At 41.9% G+C, this 17,385-nt stretch overlaps 1 long non-coding RNA gene across 2 annotated transcripts in view; it reads left to right on the top strand.

The window, feature by feature from the left end:
• The window catches only part of LOC132519819 (uncharacterized), a 78,507-nt gene that overhangs the window by 46,818 nt on the left and 14,304 nt on the right, over window positions 1-17,385 (top strand). The window contains exon 4 of one of the 2 annotated variants that reach the window (XR_009540310.1): window positions 9,851-10,067. The exons of the other annotated variant lie outside the window; for it this stretch is intronic. This is a non-coding gene — a long non-coding RNA (uncharacterized LOC132519819). Of the gene's footprint in view, window positions 1-9,850; window positions 10,068-17,385 lie in introns of those variants that run through there. 2 annotated transcript variants of the gene reach the window in all.

The following is a 17,385-nucleotide window of genomic DNA, read 5'->3' as shown; positions in this document are numbered from 1 at the left end:
AGATTGCTGGCTTCCTTCTTCCTCTAAGCAGAGGTGCATAAAATTAAATGTTAAGTAAAACATCTGTGTTGTGAAAGAGAGATTTGACAGAAGAGCCATGCAATAGAAGCCTCAGGAGGAGCGCAGTAGGCTGCCACGTGGGTAACCCCAGATGGACCAGGCCTCCTGACATTCGCACCCCGTGTAGACCCCTCTCCTTGACTCTCGATGGCCCTGTGACGTGCTTGACCCCCCAGAATGAGGCATAAGTGATGCCGGGCCAGTTTGGGGCCTAGAACTAAAGAAAGCCTGGGAGCTTCTGCTCTGACACTCGGTGTTCTGGGGGAAGCCAGCTCCTAAGGAGGAGGGCTGATTACCCTGAGACCATCATGCTGGGAGGGAGCCTGCAGGTTTTAGGGTGGTTTGTCACCCAACACGAGATAACCAAAACAAGGAGCCACTATATACATTCTATTTAGGGTTTAAACCTAGAAAGACTTTGGAAATCTTTCTATAGGAAATAGAAATGGAAAGATTTAGAGGGAAAGGTAGTATTTCTTCACTCAAGGGAAAGAGAGTGGTTTTTTTTTTTGCGGTACGCGGGCCTCTCACTGTTGTGGCCTCTCCTGCTGCGGAGCACAGGCTCCGGACGCGCAGGCTCAGCGGCCATGGCTCACGGGCCCAGCCGCTCCGCGGCATGTGGGATCTTCCCAGACCCGGGCACGAACCCGCGTCCCCTGCAACGGCAGGCGGACTCTCAACCACTGCGCCACCAGGGAAGCCCAAAGAGAGTGGTCTTTTGACAAATGGTCTTCCAACCCAAGCTTAAGAGAATGTGTGCTACTACAGAGCTTCGTGTGAATATTAAGTTCATCTCCCCGCTCATCTCCTTCCCTCCTCCACCTCCTCTAGTATGCCGTTCCCTGTCCCGTGGATTTGCGTTATGCTTCTCCCAGTCCTGTGGTTGGCCTGTGCTGTAGCATTCACCTGTAACGGCTCCTCCCTTCCTCACTGCGTATCAAAGTCCCACCAGGTCTTGTAACCATTGTGAAGCTGGGCCACTTTATGACAGTTTCCCAGTGAGGGCTCTTCCTTTCCTCTGAACTCCATTCCCAGAGCAATTCTAAAATGGAAAACTTATGGGTCATTAGTCATTTTGTACCATCATTTCTCTTATTATCTTGAACTGACGTGTAAATGTATTTTGATTTAACTTTATACTGGTTCATTTCTTGTTCCTCAAATCAGATTGTAGCTTATCAAGACAGGAACATGTGTGTCTCCCCTCAAAGGATAGTCAGTAAATATCTATTGATTTCTACTATACTTTCCAGTTATCCCCAATCCAAGGGACCCAGCAGTTGTATTTTCTTTTTCTTACTTTTTTTTTTCTTTTGTATGAAGCTTGAAATAGTGCTTTTGCAACATGCAGGTTTTAATTTATTTTTTTCTTGTGATATAATTGACATATAACATCATATTAGTTTTTATTTGAAGTATAGTTGATTTACAATGTTGTGTACAGAGCAAAGTGATATATATAGATACAGATATATACACATACGTACATATTCTTTTTCATATTCTTTTCCATTATGGTTTATTACAGGATATTGAATATAGTTCCCTGTGTTCTATAGTAGGCCCTTGTTGTTTATCTATTGTATGTATAGTAGTGTGTATATGTTTGTCCCAAACTCCTAATTTATCTCTCCTCCACCCCCATTCCCCTTTGGCAACCATAAGTTTATTTTCTATGTCTGTGAGTCTGCCTCTGTTTCATAAATAAGTTTATTTTTATTGTATTTTAGTTTCCACATGTAAGTGATATATGGTATTCGTCTTTCTCTGTCTGACTTACTTCACTTAGTATGATAATCTCTAGGTCCATCCATGTTACTGCGAATGGCATTATTTCATTCTTTTTTATGGCTGAGTAGTATTCTATTGTAACATTATATTCGTTTTATCTTTTCTTTTTAAAGCTTCCATTTCCCATCAAAACAGTTGTGGTGATTTTAAACTCTTGCCCGAGACTGAGGAGACTCCTGGGAAGTAGGACCTTTAGTATTAAAACTGGGAAAGTCTCTTGGCTACCCTCCTTCTATAAGTTATTGCCACATCTAATTCATTTGGCGTCCCACCCAGAGTTTCAACTGCAGAGACTGCAGAACGGTTGCCCAATCCTATTTTCACATAAAGTTCAAGCAGATGGTCTCCTAAATGAGTTTCACTATCATTTACATTTGATAGGAAGGTTTTTGAAAACTACTTGTGGTAATTACATGTTAGCATAATGGTGGTTGTTTTCATAGTAGCAGCTATAAAAAGGAAGATTAAAAACTTGCTGAATTTTCTCCAGCGTGCTTCTAGAGAGGGAAGCAATATGACAAGCACATGCAGTCCAGAGTCCAGAGAGTTTACCATAGTCCATGTGGCAGTAAAGAAAGTCCAGGACTTCACTCATACCTTCATTATAGCATTTATTACATTGCATTGTATTTGCTTCTTCACATGTCACTCTTTATGCCTCAGTACTGTGAGCTTCTTAAAGACACAGACAGGTGTATTTATATGACAGTATTTATAAAACATATATAATATGCCAGATAGTATTCTCTGCTTTTTACAAATGTTAACTCGTTTAATTCTCATATCTCTCTTATAAGATAGGTGCAATTTTTATTCTCATATTACAAGTGAAGAAACCGAGGCACAAAGTAGTTATGTAACTTGCCAAGCTAGTATGTGACAGACTTCAGACTTGATTGAATTCAGGCAATCTGGCTCCAGAATTGCTTCAACTATGACACAATCCTGTCTAGTCCTTATTTACTTTTGTATTCACAGCACCTAGCCCCATCCTTGGCATAGGACTTAATAAGTATGTACTAAGGAATTAATAAATGAACAACTCTCATATGTAAGACAATCATATGTCCAGGATATTCTTGGAGAGTTCTAATTTTAAACGTTCTGCTGTATTTTCAAAGCATGTATTTAATCTATACATCAGGTGCTCGCTTTGGCAGCACATATACTAAACCATGCATCAGATGATGCATCTAGATTTGGGGGTCAGAAACTGTGGCACAGTTTCCATAAGTTTATAAATTCCATTTATTCTAAGTTCAAACTGATATTCTAAGTCCAAAAAATCGTGATGCCCTGGATAACAAGTTTCAAATACCAGACATTGGAAAAATATCAAGTGTTCTTCATTCCTATTTGCGAGTTTGAAGCTGAAACAGTAATGAAAATATACATTATATATGATTTTGCAAGGGTTTGGGTCAAACAAAGGATTGGAGGGAGGATGTAAGAAGGAGTCTTCTTAGATCTGTTATTATTAGATGTAAAAACACTTGGAAAATCTTAGAAGGGTTGCCTGGCCAGGAATGCACTTTGTTAAGATACTATCTTATAAAAGGGGCTGCTGTCTCAAGTTTCAATCTGGTCTCCAGAATATTTCAGCTAAGGACTCCCAGGTCCAGAATATTATCTACAGCAGTGATTCTCAAAGTATGCTCCCTAACCAGCAGCATCAGCATCTCCAAGGAACTTACTAGAAACACAAATTCTTGAGCCCACCTAGACCTATAGAATCAGAAATTCTGGGGGTGGGGTCCAGCAACCTGTTTTTTTAACAAGCCCTCCTGGTGATTCTGACGCAAACTAGAGTTTAAGAGTCACAGATCTCGACTCCCCTGGTGGTGCAGTGGTTAAGAATCCGCCTGCCAATGCAGGAGACATGGGTTCGAGCCCTGGTCCGGGAAGATCCCACATGCGGGGGGAGCAACTAAGCCCGTGCACCACAACTGCTGAGCCTGCGCTCTAGAGCCCGCAAGCCACAACTACTGAAGCCCCATGCTCCGCAACAAGAGAAGCCATTGCAATGAAAAGCCCACGCACCGCAACAAAGAGTAGCCCCCACTCACTGCAACTAGAGAAAAGACCGCGTGCGGCAACGAAGACCCAACGCAGCCAAAAATAAATAAATAAATAAGAATCACAGATCTACAATAATGAAATCTGGTTTGTTTTTAACTTTATTCTTTCAAAAAGAGGAATGTTTTGAGAATAAGTGAACTGGTCTTTGAAGTGAACTAAACACAGAATTGTTGAATTAGTAATGTAAACAAACATATATACACACCCATAGGTGACAAGTGTGACCCAAGTTTCAGAAGCCGCATAGGGTTGAGCAGGTATTCGTCTCACATTTAATCAGAGTCCGTAGCAAAAGCCTTCCATCTGTTTCAATGGCCCTGTTATTTCATGACAACCCACCAAGCAGAAAAGCGTTCCCAAGACTGAACTTGTATGGTTCTTTATTTTCTTTCCTTTGCACCATGGCTTCCTCTTCCCAGGCAGGTGTGCTGTCCCTGGAGGAGCTGGCAGCTGCCCCTAGAACACTGCTTCCTTGGGACAGTCTCAAGTCCTGATGCTCAGTCCAGCTGGCTCTACTAGAAGGTCCTACTTTCTCTCCTTCTAGTCCTTTCTTCTAGGGTCACAGTCCATAGGTACAATTTCTACATGTCTGAACTGCAACTCTACTGGGTTCCACTTCTTTCCCACAGGGTTTCTAGACCGCATGTGAAATGAGGGGTATGTTTGGGTATTTATGTTAATTCATATCTCTGAGTGTGGCAAAATGGTTTAAAAGCTCTCAGAATATTCTCTAATACTCAGGAGACTGACTTGTCTAAACCTCATAGAGGTCTTGTACAGGATAGTGTTGCCTCAACTAACCTTACCTAAATGACCTGTCAGACATATCCATCTATCTATCATCTGTCCATTTGTCCATCCATCCAAAAACACACATAGGCACATGCATATCCAGGTGCTTTAAGTCCTTTCTAGAAAAAGGCAAAATATTTTTTTAATACACGTATCTATAAGTGTGTCTAAGAATGAAAAACACATAAATACTATAAAATATGACTTTCAAAAAATATGATTTTTATATATAGAATATGACTACTCATCACTAAGGAACAGATGAAACCTTAGTTAGGTGAAGCTAATGTAAATATTTCTTCTTTCTTGGTCCAATATGAACCCTCCACCCCATTTTTTTAAAATAAATTTGTTTATTTTTGGCTGCGTTGGGTCTTCGTTTGTGCATGGGCTTTCTCTAGTTGAGGCGAGCAGGGGCTGCTCATCGTTGCAGTGCACAGGCTTCTCATCGTGGTGGCTTCTCTTGTCATGGAGCACGGGCTCTAGGCGTGCAGGCTTCAGTAGTTGTGGCACGCCGGCTCAGTAGTTGTGGCGCATGGGCTTAGTTGTTCCACAGCATGTGGGATCTTCCCAGGCCAGGGCTCGAACCCGTGTCCCCTGCATTGGCAGGCGGATTCTTAACCACTGTGCCACCAGGGAAGTCCCACCACCCTATTTTCTGGCAACTAAATCTATATTTTTTGCTAATACTCTTCAGTGGCTACATCATTCTGTTTTGAAGACTTTTTTTAAAAAAATCTTTTTGGTCGTGCAGCACGTGGGATCTTAGTTCCCTGACCAGTGATCGAACCCGCAGCCCCTGCAGTGGAATCGCAGGGTCTTAACCAGTGGACCACCAGGGAAGTCCCCATTCTTTTTTGGAAGGAACAATGTGAGACTTTTATGCTCACCACTGAATATTTGGTCTCTCCGCAATAGTCTAAATGTTAGACCAAGAACAGAATTGAATGTACCTTCACAGCCTTCACTATTTTGTTATTATTTATCAGGAGCTTCCTTCACTTTCAAGGTGCTTTCTGGAATGTGTCAGCGGCAGCTGGCCCTCTCTTAAAAGGACTTCACTCTCTGTATGATTTTTGCTCTGCTTTTATATTATGGGGGTCATGGAGACTGACTTTTGGTAGGAAGAGAACAAATTCAAGGTAGTTCAAGCAACACAACACCTGGAAAATCTCCCCCAGTGTGCAGGAGACGTTGATCTCATTGTTTTTTTCTGGGTGACACCATCCAACTCCCCTTGGCAGTAGCTGCTCAACATTTTCCGTTCAATTTCAGGCCCACTATGTGTGAGCTTCACTTGGCTTAGGGATAGAAGAATACCTGTGTGCAAGTCTTGATGAATGAGCTGATTGGAGATGGATAGTTACCCATTTAAGAAGGCCTGACAGTATTCCACTATTATAAAGTAAATGTCCCACAACTTTTATTTTGTAGATCAGCCACCCTGGTTTTTTATTTCTGCTATTAAAGTAGTATCGGGCAAAGAGCCTGGGGTGACATTGTGATGTAGAACAAGCTTGACCTTAATAGCTCCTCTCATACCCTTATTATCCAGTTTCCCTGCTTCTAGAACCTACCAAGGGGATATTGTATTATCAACTTATTCAATTTACACTGCTACAGCAGGGATGCCAAAGAGGCTTCAGCTCCTCTGCCACCTTTGATTAGCCTGGATAGGCTGCCAGGAGCACTGTGTTGAGGATTTAACTCCAGACTCCTTGAGAAAGCATGCATGTCTGCCATAGACCGGAGTGTGCCAGGAGATTTGCCTAGAATTTGCCATCCCTGTGTTAAGAATTTAATATATTACCTTTCTATGGGATATTTGCACATTAAAAGAAGAATGTGAAAGAGAGAGCAGTTTATTACGATGGATAACTGGATGTTCAGGCATTTGTAGAAGGTCAGTGGGGTATATATTTTGGGGAGTCCTTAGAAAGAGTGCTGAAGAAAGTGAAAGGAAGATCTGTCCCAAAAGAGAATCAGTTTGAAAGGGTGCAGAGAAGTTGCTAATCCTAACCTTAAAAACTACGATTTTATGGACCTAACATTAACTCTAAATTTTGGTTAAGTGTATGAAATGTGTCCAAGGTGCTTTGATTTACTTTGCTGCTAATGTGATTTCTATTTAACAACAACTTTCTAAGATTCACATTACACCCCTTGGTCTGTTGCTTATTTTATTCTCTGTCTATGATATGAGCCAAGGAGCCTGAGAAGGTGGCTTATAGAAGGCACAGACTGTACCATGCGTCATTTTACCGGAACGAGCACATGCTTGATTCTCAAGAAATAATAAACCACCCAAGTGCTGCCACCTACTTAGAGACCAACTTTTTTCCCAACAGGGTCTAAGTAAGAAACTCCTCACTCAGCGGCACTGAAAACACCAAATGCTGGGAATTCCCTGGCGGTCCAATGGTTGGTTAGGACTCTGCACTTCCATTGCAGGGGGTACGGGTTCGATCCCTGGGCAGGGATCCTGCAAGCCACGTGGTGCGGCCATAAAAAAAAAAAGAATAAGAAAACACCAAATGCTTTTGGAGCCTTAGTTTTTTAGGTTCAGAATTGGAAAACAGTAGCCACCAAATCCACTGCAGAGAGATGAAGCAAAAGTGGTCTGGTGATAGGATTTCCTTAACAGAGAGATATTTTCAGAGCACAGTGATTTAAAAAAAAAAAAAAGAATCCCAGATTTAGAGTCAAAAGATCTGCTGTGCCCTTTGATTGACCATGACACTTAACCTGTTTCAGATTTTCTCCTAAACCATAGAATAGAAACACAACAACCCCCAACTTTCAATCAAATCATTCCTGGTTGACAATCAAAAGAGAAGCCATCATGAATTTACCCTGAATTCCTATAAACACAATGCTGTTTCCTATCACAAAAATTATAAAATTGATCACAGAAATAGAACAAAAAGAACCCCTCCAAATATATGTGCCTTTATTAAATATGTAAAGCCACACAGCCTTCAAAACTAGGTAGTAGATGCTTCTTTTGTGAGATTCTTCTGCATAGCTTAGACTTGTTGCAGCTTATCAAAATATATGGTTTAGGAGGACAAGTTTCCCTAATAAATCACCCTATGGCAAACAAAGGATTTCTTCACTCCTCCAAAGATGAACATACGACATTGCAAGTTAGGGTCATCTGTCTCACAAATATTCATTGTCGATTCCATGCGCATGGATGCCTCTGAAAGTCGTTGAGTGGCAGATGCTTCTACAGTGCCACCTTGCCCTTCCTTTTCAGAAAGGAATTCATTCCTGAGCTCCCTAACCCAGATTCTAACACTTCCATTCTGCCCACATCACACCGTTTACCCTGCAGCTTGGTCCGTGTTTCCAGGCTAATGCGATGTCCTTGGCACTTGGTTCCCAGCTTTTCATTGTTTTTTTGGTATTAGCTTTGGTCAGTATGATGGAGTCTATTTCCAATAATAAAGTTCACTAAAAAGTGGGTGTCAAAAGTCAAAGCATTTCAAATAGTGGGTGATAAACATACATGAAAGTGGTTTATAAAGTAGGAAAGACTTTGGAAACTGTAAATAGCCAAGCTAATATTGGATATTATGGATTTTCTGAATTAATGGATATGGTTACCAGGGCAGAAGTTTTAGTCAGCATGGAAGACATTGAACCAGAGAGGGACAGGAGGCAGAAAACCTCGAGAAGAAAGGTTGGAAGCTTCTTCATAAACCTGCCCACCGCGGAAGAGCGGTCTTCTCTTAGGCCTGTCGGGCCAGAGCTTTTTGCTCAGGTCACCTAATCTTGCACCCTCCTCCTCTGGCAGCTTTTCAAATTCCACCCTTTCCAGCCACAAACTGAGAGAATTTGCCTAACCCCTACTCCAGAGGGTAAAACTTTATTTGTCAGCATTTCACCTAGGTCCTTGACCCCGCATGAGCTCCAACTGGACCATTCTTTCGGTGTTATTCATAGAAACAGTGTCTTCAAAGAATCAAAGCAGGAGTCTTTAAAAGCAGTTTGCAAGTGAAATGTGACTCTCCCAGGCCAGTGGCCATGCACTAGAGACACATGACTGAGTTGGTTTCAGGCTGAGCTGCATGATTTGCCGGCAAGTGCCAGTTCCCAGGGAGCCGCTGCCCCCTTGTGGCTCAGCACTGGCCAGGAATTATTCCGTGACGGGGAGAACACTTGGCAAAAGTCTGTAAAAGATTATCGGAGGGGGCTTCCCTGGTGGCGCAGTGGTTGAGAGTCCGCCTGCCGATGCAGGGGTGCCGCGGTCCGGGAAGATCCCACATGCCGCGGAGCGGCTAGGCCCGTGAGCCATGGCCGCTGAGCCTGCGCGTCCGGAGCCTGTGCTCCTCAATGGGAGAGGCCACAGCAGTGAGAGGCCCGCAAGAAAAAAAAAAAAGATTATTGGTGGGGAAATAAAATTTCCTTTCATCTCATGGCTTTTTAAATTAAAATCTTTCTTCTTTCTTTAAAAAAACCAAATTTTAAAAGGAATATTTTATTACAATTATCAAAGTAGTGTATACTCTTTGAAGAAAAATTTGTGTAAAATTAATTTTGTTAATGTTTTGATGTATTTCTTCCCTGACTTTTTAAATCTTTTTCCATATAAGGAAACCTAATTTTACTTCGGGACAGAAAAAAAGCCACAAAACTATGAAATCTAATTGTATCATAAATGTTATGTAAACATGACCTCTTCTCCACAATAAGAAAATAGGCTTTTGAATATGATAGAGTACTATGAAACAGAATTGACTTTTTTTCCTACAAAATTTTAAATGTAAAGGATAGCATTTTAGATCATAGAATTTCATAAAGTTTGCTTGTAATTTCAATTCTATGGATTAAGAATACTGTAGTGAATGCAACTATTAGACACATTAAATTAAATATTATCTCATTTTCAAGACAGAAAAATAAAACTCCTTGCTCTAAAGATGGACTGTGGGAGTTATGGTAATTTAGCAGTGTAAATGATCCAGTCACTGACAAATGCTTCAGATGTTGGTCATATTTCTAAATACTGTATAGATATGTTGCTTCCCCCCAACTATGGAGAATGTAGAAACAAAGGCATTATAAGAAGAGCTGAGGGGCTTCCCTGGTGGCACAGTGGTTAAGAATCCGTCTGCCAATGCAGGGGGCACGGGTTCGAGCCCTGGCCCGGGAAGATCCCATATGCGGTGGAGCAACTAAGCCCGTGTGCCACAACTACTGAGCCTGCACTCTAGAGCCATCGAGCCACAACTACTGAAGCCCGCGCCTCGAGCCCGTGCCCTGCAACAAGAGAAGCCACTGCAAAGAGAAGCCTGGGTACCGCAGCTAGAGAAAGCCCGCGTGCAGCAACAAAGAACCAACGCGGCCAAAAATAAATAAATTTAAAAAAAAAAACGAGCTGAGAATGAGTCATTTGTGTCTCCAAGTACCTTTCCTTCTATATCTCGTTTGCTGTATGTGTCATCTAGATGTGTATATTACACAATATAAATATGGGTGATGGTGTCAAAGGGAGTCTGTGGACAAGTCCTAGAATGGGCTGGGAGGAAATTCACCATATCTTTAGCTGCTTTATCTGATCCTTTATTTTCTCAAGAGTTCTCAATCTTTTTGATCCGCAGGTCATTTTAATTCTACAGGAAAAATGTCCACAGTCCACCTACTTCTTGTGTATCACTTTTATAAAAACGTATATGAACATTTTATCACTTTCAACATAGAAAAATGAAACTTCCTAAAAAAAAAAAAAAACTTCCTTCTGTAAAGAAAGCCAATGGGAATTATGTAATTTGGTCATTTAAATGACCCAGTTATTGGCGACTGCAAATGGCTATTACTATGCATACATACAAAATAATGCTGTATAAGTTTAAACAATTTTACCAAAAAGTCTATTGAATATTAAGCTATTAATTATAATACCTCAAAGTCTCTTATTGTTATTACACATTTCTACATGTTAACATCCTTGTAATCCATGCCCTATTTTTGGTGCTCTTCTTTTTATTTATTTATTTATATTAATTTATTATTTATTTTTGGCTGCATTGGGTCTTTGTTTCTTCACCCCTTGGAGGGAGGGGGGCTGGGGGACTACTTTACATTGCGGTTGCGCGGGCTTCTCATTGCGGTGGCTTCTCTTGTTGCAGAGCACGGGCTCTAGGCGCGCAAGCTTCAGTAGTTGTGGTTCCCGGGCTCTAGAGCACAGGCTCAGTAGTTGTGGCTCACGGGCTTAGTTGCTCCACCGCATGTGGGATCTTCCCGGACCAGGGCTTGAACCCGTGTCCCCTGCACTGGCAGGCGGATTCTTAACCACTGCGCCACCAGGAAAGCCCTTATTTATTTATTTTATTTTTTCTACCTAATTTGACTTATAATGAGGCCAAAAAATGATACAATGGAGAGTTAACAAGAGAGTGAGGAAATGGGCACTCTTGCTCACGTTCAAGGTCACAAAGCTGGGAAGAGGGCAAAACAAAATCAAAGCCAAAGTCTTATCAGAGTCCCAAATAAAAAGATGTGTTCTCTCTCCACCAGTACTCACTGCCTCCTGGGCTTGGAATCCTGTCTCTTGAGTAGAACCAAGGATGATGTCATTCACCTTCAGATTGTAGGGGAATTAATGAATGTAACCTCCAGTGAGTGTCAATCGATGTCCTTCCTGGTGAACACACTGCTGTAGCCTCTTCTTATCCTCTGAAACTTCACAAAGTAGCTTGAATAAAGCGTTTTCAATGGGCGATGACTGGATTAGACCAATGTCATGTGGATCGTGCAGGGTCTGGCCGTGTGATCCGGTTTTTATTCTCACTCCAACTGCTGGTCCAGCAGAGCCTTCTCCCTGCTCGGCACTTCTGTGGTCGCGCTGACTTTCTGAGGCTCAGCTGGCATCACATGCAGATTCCCCAAGTCACGTGCATCTCTGATATTAACCTAAGCTCCAAGCTTCTCTTCTCTCTTCGGGGGAGGCTTTGGAAGTCTGTATGTAAAGCAACTCCTCCCGCAAGACTGGCCAGGGCCGGCTCACTTCCAAGCTTCTAGAGGATGCTCCGCCCCCTCCCTGTGATGGGGAAAGCAGGAGGTCCTTTCCTCCTTTAGAAGGAGGAGAATCTCCAAGTTGAACCGAAATACAGTTAAAGGAAAGAAATGTTCATTTTAAAGAACTTTAACATGTAATGGAAACATATGTCTGTTCAATTTTCTTTTAAACCCCTGAGGGTGGTGCTCTTCTTTTTAAAAAAAAAAATTATTTATTTTTGGCTGCGTTGGGTCTTCGTTACTGTGCGTGGGCTTTCTCTAGTTGCGGTGAGCAGGGGCTACTCTTCGTTGTGGTGCGTGGGCTCCTTCTCATTGCTGTGGCTTCTCTTGTTGCAGAGCACCGGCTCTAGGCATGCACGCGGGCTCAGTAGTTGTGGTGCACAGGCTTAGTTGCTCTGCGGCATGTGGGATCTTCCCGGACCAGGGCTCGAACCCATGTCCCCTGCATTGGCAAGTGGATGCCACCAGGGAAACCCTGGTGATCTTCTTTTTTTGTTGTTGTTTTTTTTTGCGGTACGCGGGCCTCTCACTGTTGTGGCCTCTCCCGTTGCGGAGCACAGGCTCCGGATGCGCAGGCTCAGCGGCCGTGGCTCACGGGCCCAGCCGCTCCGCGGCATGTGGGATCTTCCCAGACCAGGGCACGAACCCGTGTCCCCTGCATCGGCAGGCGGACTCTCAACCACTGCGCCACCAGGGAAGACCCGGTGCTCTTCTTTTAAAATTCATTTTTATTCTTTGAAATATATGAGCTTCAAATCTAGATCAAGATGGTGGAAAATATATATCCCGCATATTTTAGTGGGATTTGCATTTTAGACTACTCTAAGGAGATAATCTGAAGGGTCCAGAGAGATCTGCTTGATCAGCACCGGTGGAGTAGAGTGCTCTACTCTAGGGCATGCGAGGGCAGAGTAAAAGATGGGGCCCACATTTCTCGAGATGCATGTATGGTCAGGTCACTCAAGATGGCTCTTCTATTCCTCTGTACATCCCCTGCTTGACCGGTCCCTGCTTCACTCACAGGACTATCCAATCCTCTTAATTACAGGACTTAATCAGTAACTAATTGTGTGCTTGCCCCTGCCGCAACCGCTGGTTTCCCTGGTAACTGACGAGCCAAACCGACGTCAATTCCCCCTATTAATGGTAGTCTCCTTCTCCCACCATGTCCCGCCTGCAGTCAGCCGTCCACCGTAGGGTGTCACTCCAGGACCCTTTTGCTTCTGACACGTAAGCTCCCCTGTCTGATAAACGGGATAAACGGTTGATGGCTCTGTCACTGTCTCCCGGTTCTTTATTCAGTCTCGAGGCTGGGCAACTACAAGGGTGCAGGCCTGCGGGGTGCAGCCCAACAACGCAGCTCATCAGAGCTGAGGATACAGAAAGCCAACCAAGGCCAAGAGTAACTGTATCAGGTTCATGGCTCTAATCCTAATCTAATCTAATTCTGGCTTGTGGTTTCTCTTGCCATCTCAGTTGAGCGTTTCACTCTGATAGAGACTATTAGAAAGAATCCCTCATGCCCCAAGGAATTTTGCAATTGTACTTCCCAACTATCACCTCTAGCTCTCTGCTATCCTTGCCTGCTCCTAAAGGGGGGGAAGGGGAAATTACAAAACTGAAAGCTAATGCCAAGCCAGTGATTAGCGATCATTATCACTGTGATGTCTACCAATCAGATCCAGAGAGACAATGCCATTTGGGGCAACTCTCAACCCAGTTGCTCCTCAGTTTACTCATCTGTAAATGACATTGGTCCAGTTATACTTCAGTCTGTACTAGTTCAAACTCTAGGAATATGTATTTCATACTTGGGCTTCACAGGCAGTAAGTGTTTGGTTCAGCCAAGAATCAACAAGTATGTCAAAATAACTTTATATTGGCCACCCCAATACCTTAAAAAACCAAATAAAACCAAGTACTTCCTTAAAAATAAATATTGTTGATCAAATATTCCAATAAACTAGGACGTAGATCACTTATGTCAAGGCTCATGGCCTTGGTGCACGTCCTGCACCTGGTGAGGAAGTGGCTGTCCCTGGAGGTTGAATGAGAGTGATTTCTTTCTGACTGTTGCAACCTGCTTTACTGCCTGAATTTCAGACTCTCCTGCTGTTCAAAATACTCTTACCTTCCTAAATCTGGCCATAGAATACTGAAGCCAACAGAATGGAACTGACTTAAGGTAGCCAGCCCACAAATAGGTATTAAACACCTGCTGTATGTCAAGCTAGGAATATAGTAGAGAAGATGACAGGTAAGTGTTCTAGCCTCATGGAATTTATAGTTTATAGCAGACATCAGGTTTTTAGTTTCCAGAAGTGAGAGTTGTTTGCTTTTCAGAGAAACTTAAGAGTATGATCCTATAGGCTCTGCATGAACAGGGCTATGTTTCATTCCTCACTGTAGACCCAGTGCTCAGTACATAATAGATATCCACAAATGTTCATGGCATAATTGAGGGAATAATCAGATATAAACTGGATACTTAACAAAAGACCTAAACCAAGTTTGAGATATGCTCCAAGAGTTTGTTCAAGATCATCTGGACATTCAGTCCCTTTTTCAGAATAATGAAGGAAAAAATTGCAATTCACTGTTGGCCAAGAGTCAAAACCTTGTTTCCTTTGTGGTGTGTACGTTGTATATTTGCCTGTTTTCAAGGAAGAAGGGAATTCAGGGAGGTTAGTGGTTTTGTTGTCATTATTTTGTGAAGCCTCCTGGGCTATTTTTTTCTTCCTTTAATCAACAAATATGCACTGTGCTAGGCATTGTCCCAGGCACTGAAGAAACCATGATGAGCAGGACTGGCGAGAACTCTGTCCTCTGGGAGCTTCTATTTCAGAACTTTCCATGGACTGGTGGGCTATTCTTTTCTCCACTTACTTTGGGTGACTCTAATGATTACATATCACTTTTATAATGAGAACCTTTTTAAGAGGGTAAAAAAAGAGACTTCTTCAACAAAGTATGGATATAAATCTGAGTTTTCAGTACAACTCTGAGTGAGCATATTTGGGCAGCACTGCTTCCATTGCACAAAAAGAAAAGAAGACCAGGCACTAGTTTACCACAGAGAATATGTAAATAGGCACAACCTTTTCAGAAAGAAATTTTGCAGTCTCTTTCAACATTTTAAATTTGTTTGTCTTCCAACCAAGTGATTCCAGTCTTACGAATTTATTCTACACATTGCTTGCAAAAATAAAGAAGGATATATGTGAAACATTATTTGTGATGGTGGAAAATGAAAAATAACCTAACTTTCCATCACAGGGGAACTGCATAAATAGATCATTGTATGTCTGTATAATAGAATACAATAACGTTCTTCTTAAAATGAAGTAGTAACATATACACACTAGTATATATAAAATAGATAACCAACAAGGACTTACTTTATAGCACAGGGAACTATACTCAACCAAGAGAATTCTCATAAACAATTCAAATACAGAACAGAGACTGAATAAATTACGACACAATAATATAATGGAACACTATGTAGCTTTTACAAAGAGGAAACTGTACATTAATATGAAAACCTAATATAAGGGAGAAACGCAACTTTACAGGATGTATATGTATAGGTGTTTTATAATAATAGAAGGTTGTACAGAAAAGCACAGAAGTATTGATAGTTCAATGTCATAAAAACAATACTGCAGGGACTTCCTTGGTGGTACAGTGGATAAGACTCTGTGCTCCCAATGCAGGGGGCCCTGGTTCAATCCCTGGTCAGGGAACTAGATCCCACATGAATGCCACAACTATGAGTTTGCATGCCACAACTAAGGAGCCCTGGAGCTGCAACTAAGGAGCATACGTGCTGCAACTAAGGAGCCTGCCTGCCACAAAGAAGACCCCATGCAACCAAATAAATAAATAAATATTAAAAAAAACCACTGCAACAAAATCTTTATAACACATGTTTACACATTTGAGTTTCTTTTTGAAATACCATTATTATCAGTTTTTTTCCTGAATATAAAAGTCTTCCATGCTCACTGTAGTGGGCAATAATTGTTTTATCACCTCACACACTTAAGAATTGCTTGAATTTATTAGTAGATGAGTTTCTTTTAACAACCCAACTCAAACTGCTACAAGCAAAAAAGAAGAAGAAAGAGAGGAAGAGGACAAAGAGGAAGAAGAAGGAGAAAAAAAATAAAAAGGAAGGTGTGGGGGGATCCTGAATGGGCAGCGGGCCAGCTCACAGATTCAAAGGAAAAGTTGACCAACTAAGAATGAGCCATGGCAAGGTAGAAAACAAGGGTGCTCCAGGAACCCTAATGCCTGGAACCAGACTTTTTAAAATTTTATTGAAGTGTACTTGATTTACAGTGTTGTGTTAATTTCTGCTGTACAGCAAAGTTATTCAGTTATACATATATGTATATATATTCTTTTTCATCCTCTTTTCCATTATGGTTTATCACAGGATATTAAATACAATTCCCTGTGCTATACAGTAGGTCCTTGTTGGTTATCCATCCTATATATAATAATTTGCATCTGCTAATCCCAAACTCCCAATCCTTCCCTCCCCACTTCCCCTTCCCCTTGGCAACCACAAGTCTGTTCTCTATGTCTGAGTCTGTTTCCATTTCATAGATATATTCATTTGTGTTGTATTTCAGATGCCACATATAAGTGTTATCATATGGTATTTGTATTTCTCTTTCTGACTTACTTCACTTAATATGGTAATGTCTAGGTCCATCCATGTTGCTGCAAATGGCATCGTTTCATTCTTTTTTATGGCTGAGTAATATTCCATTCTATATATGTGCCACGTCTTCTTTATCCATTTATCTGTTGATGGACATTTAGGTTGTTTCCATGTCTTGGCTATTGTGAATAGTGCTGCTATGAATATAATGGTGCATGTATCTTTTTGAATTAGAGTTTTGTCTGGTTATATGCCCAGGAGTGGGATCACATGGCAACTCTATTGTTAGTTTTCTGAGGAACCTCCATACTGTTCTCCATAGTGGCTGTATCCATTTACATTCCCACCAACAGTGTAAGAGGATTCCCTTTTTTTCACACCCTCTCCAGCATTTATTATTTGAAGACTTTTTAAATATTTATTTATTATATTATTTATTTTTGGCTGCATTGGGTCTTTGTTGCTGCACGTGGACTTTCCCTAGTTGCGGCGAGTGGGGGCTACTCTTCACTGCAGAGTGTGGGCTTCTCATTGTGGTGGCTTCTCTTGTCGTGGAGCACGGGCTCTAGGTGCGCGAACTTCAGTAGTTGTGGCACGTGGGCTCAGTAGTTGTGGCTCCCAGGCTCTAGAGCACAGGCCCAGTAGTTGTGGTGTATGGGCTTAGCTGCTCCACATCATGTGGGATCTTCCTGGACCAGGGATCGAACCCATGTCCCCTGCATTGGTAGGTGGATTCTTAACCACTGTGCCACCAGGGAAATCCGTTTGCTGACTGTTTAATGATGGACATTCTGATTGGTGTGAGGTGGTACCTCATTGTAGTTTTGATTTGCATTTCTCTAATGATTACTGCTGTTGAGCATCTTTTCATGTGCCTCTTGGCCATCTGTATGTCTTCTTTGGAGAAAAGTCTATTTAGGATTTCTGCCCATTTTTCGATTGGGTTGTTTGGTTTTTGTTATTGAATT

This window comes from Lagenorhynchus albirostris, chromosome 4, assembly GCF_949774975.1.
Source record: "Lagenorhynchus albirostris chromosome 4, mLagAlb1.1, whole genome shotgun sequence".
NCBI classification, from domain to species: domain Eukaryota; kingdom Metazoa; phylum Chordata; class Mammalia; order Artiodactyla; family Delphinidae; genus Lagenorhynchus; species Lagenorhynchus albirostris.
Note: the sequence above shows the minus strand (reverse complement) of the source record. Positions and strands in the feature narration are given on the sequence as shown.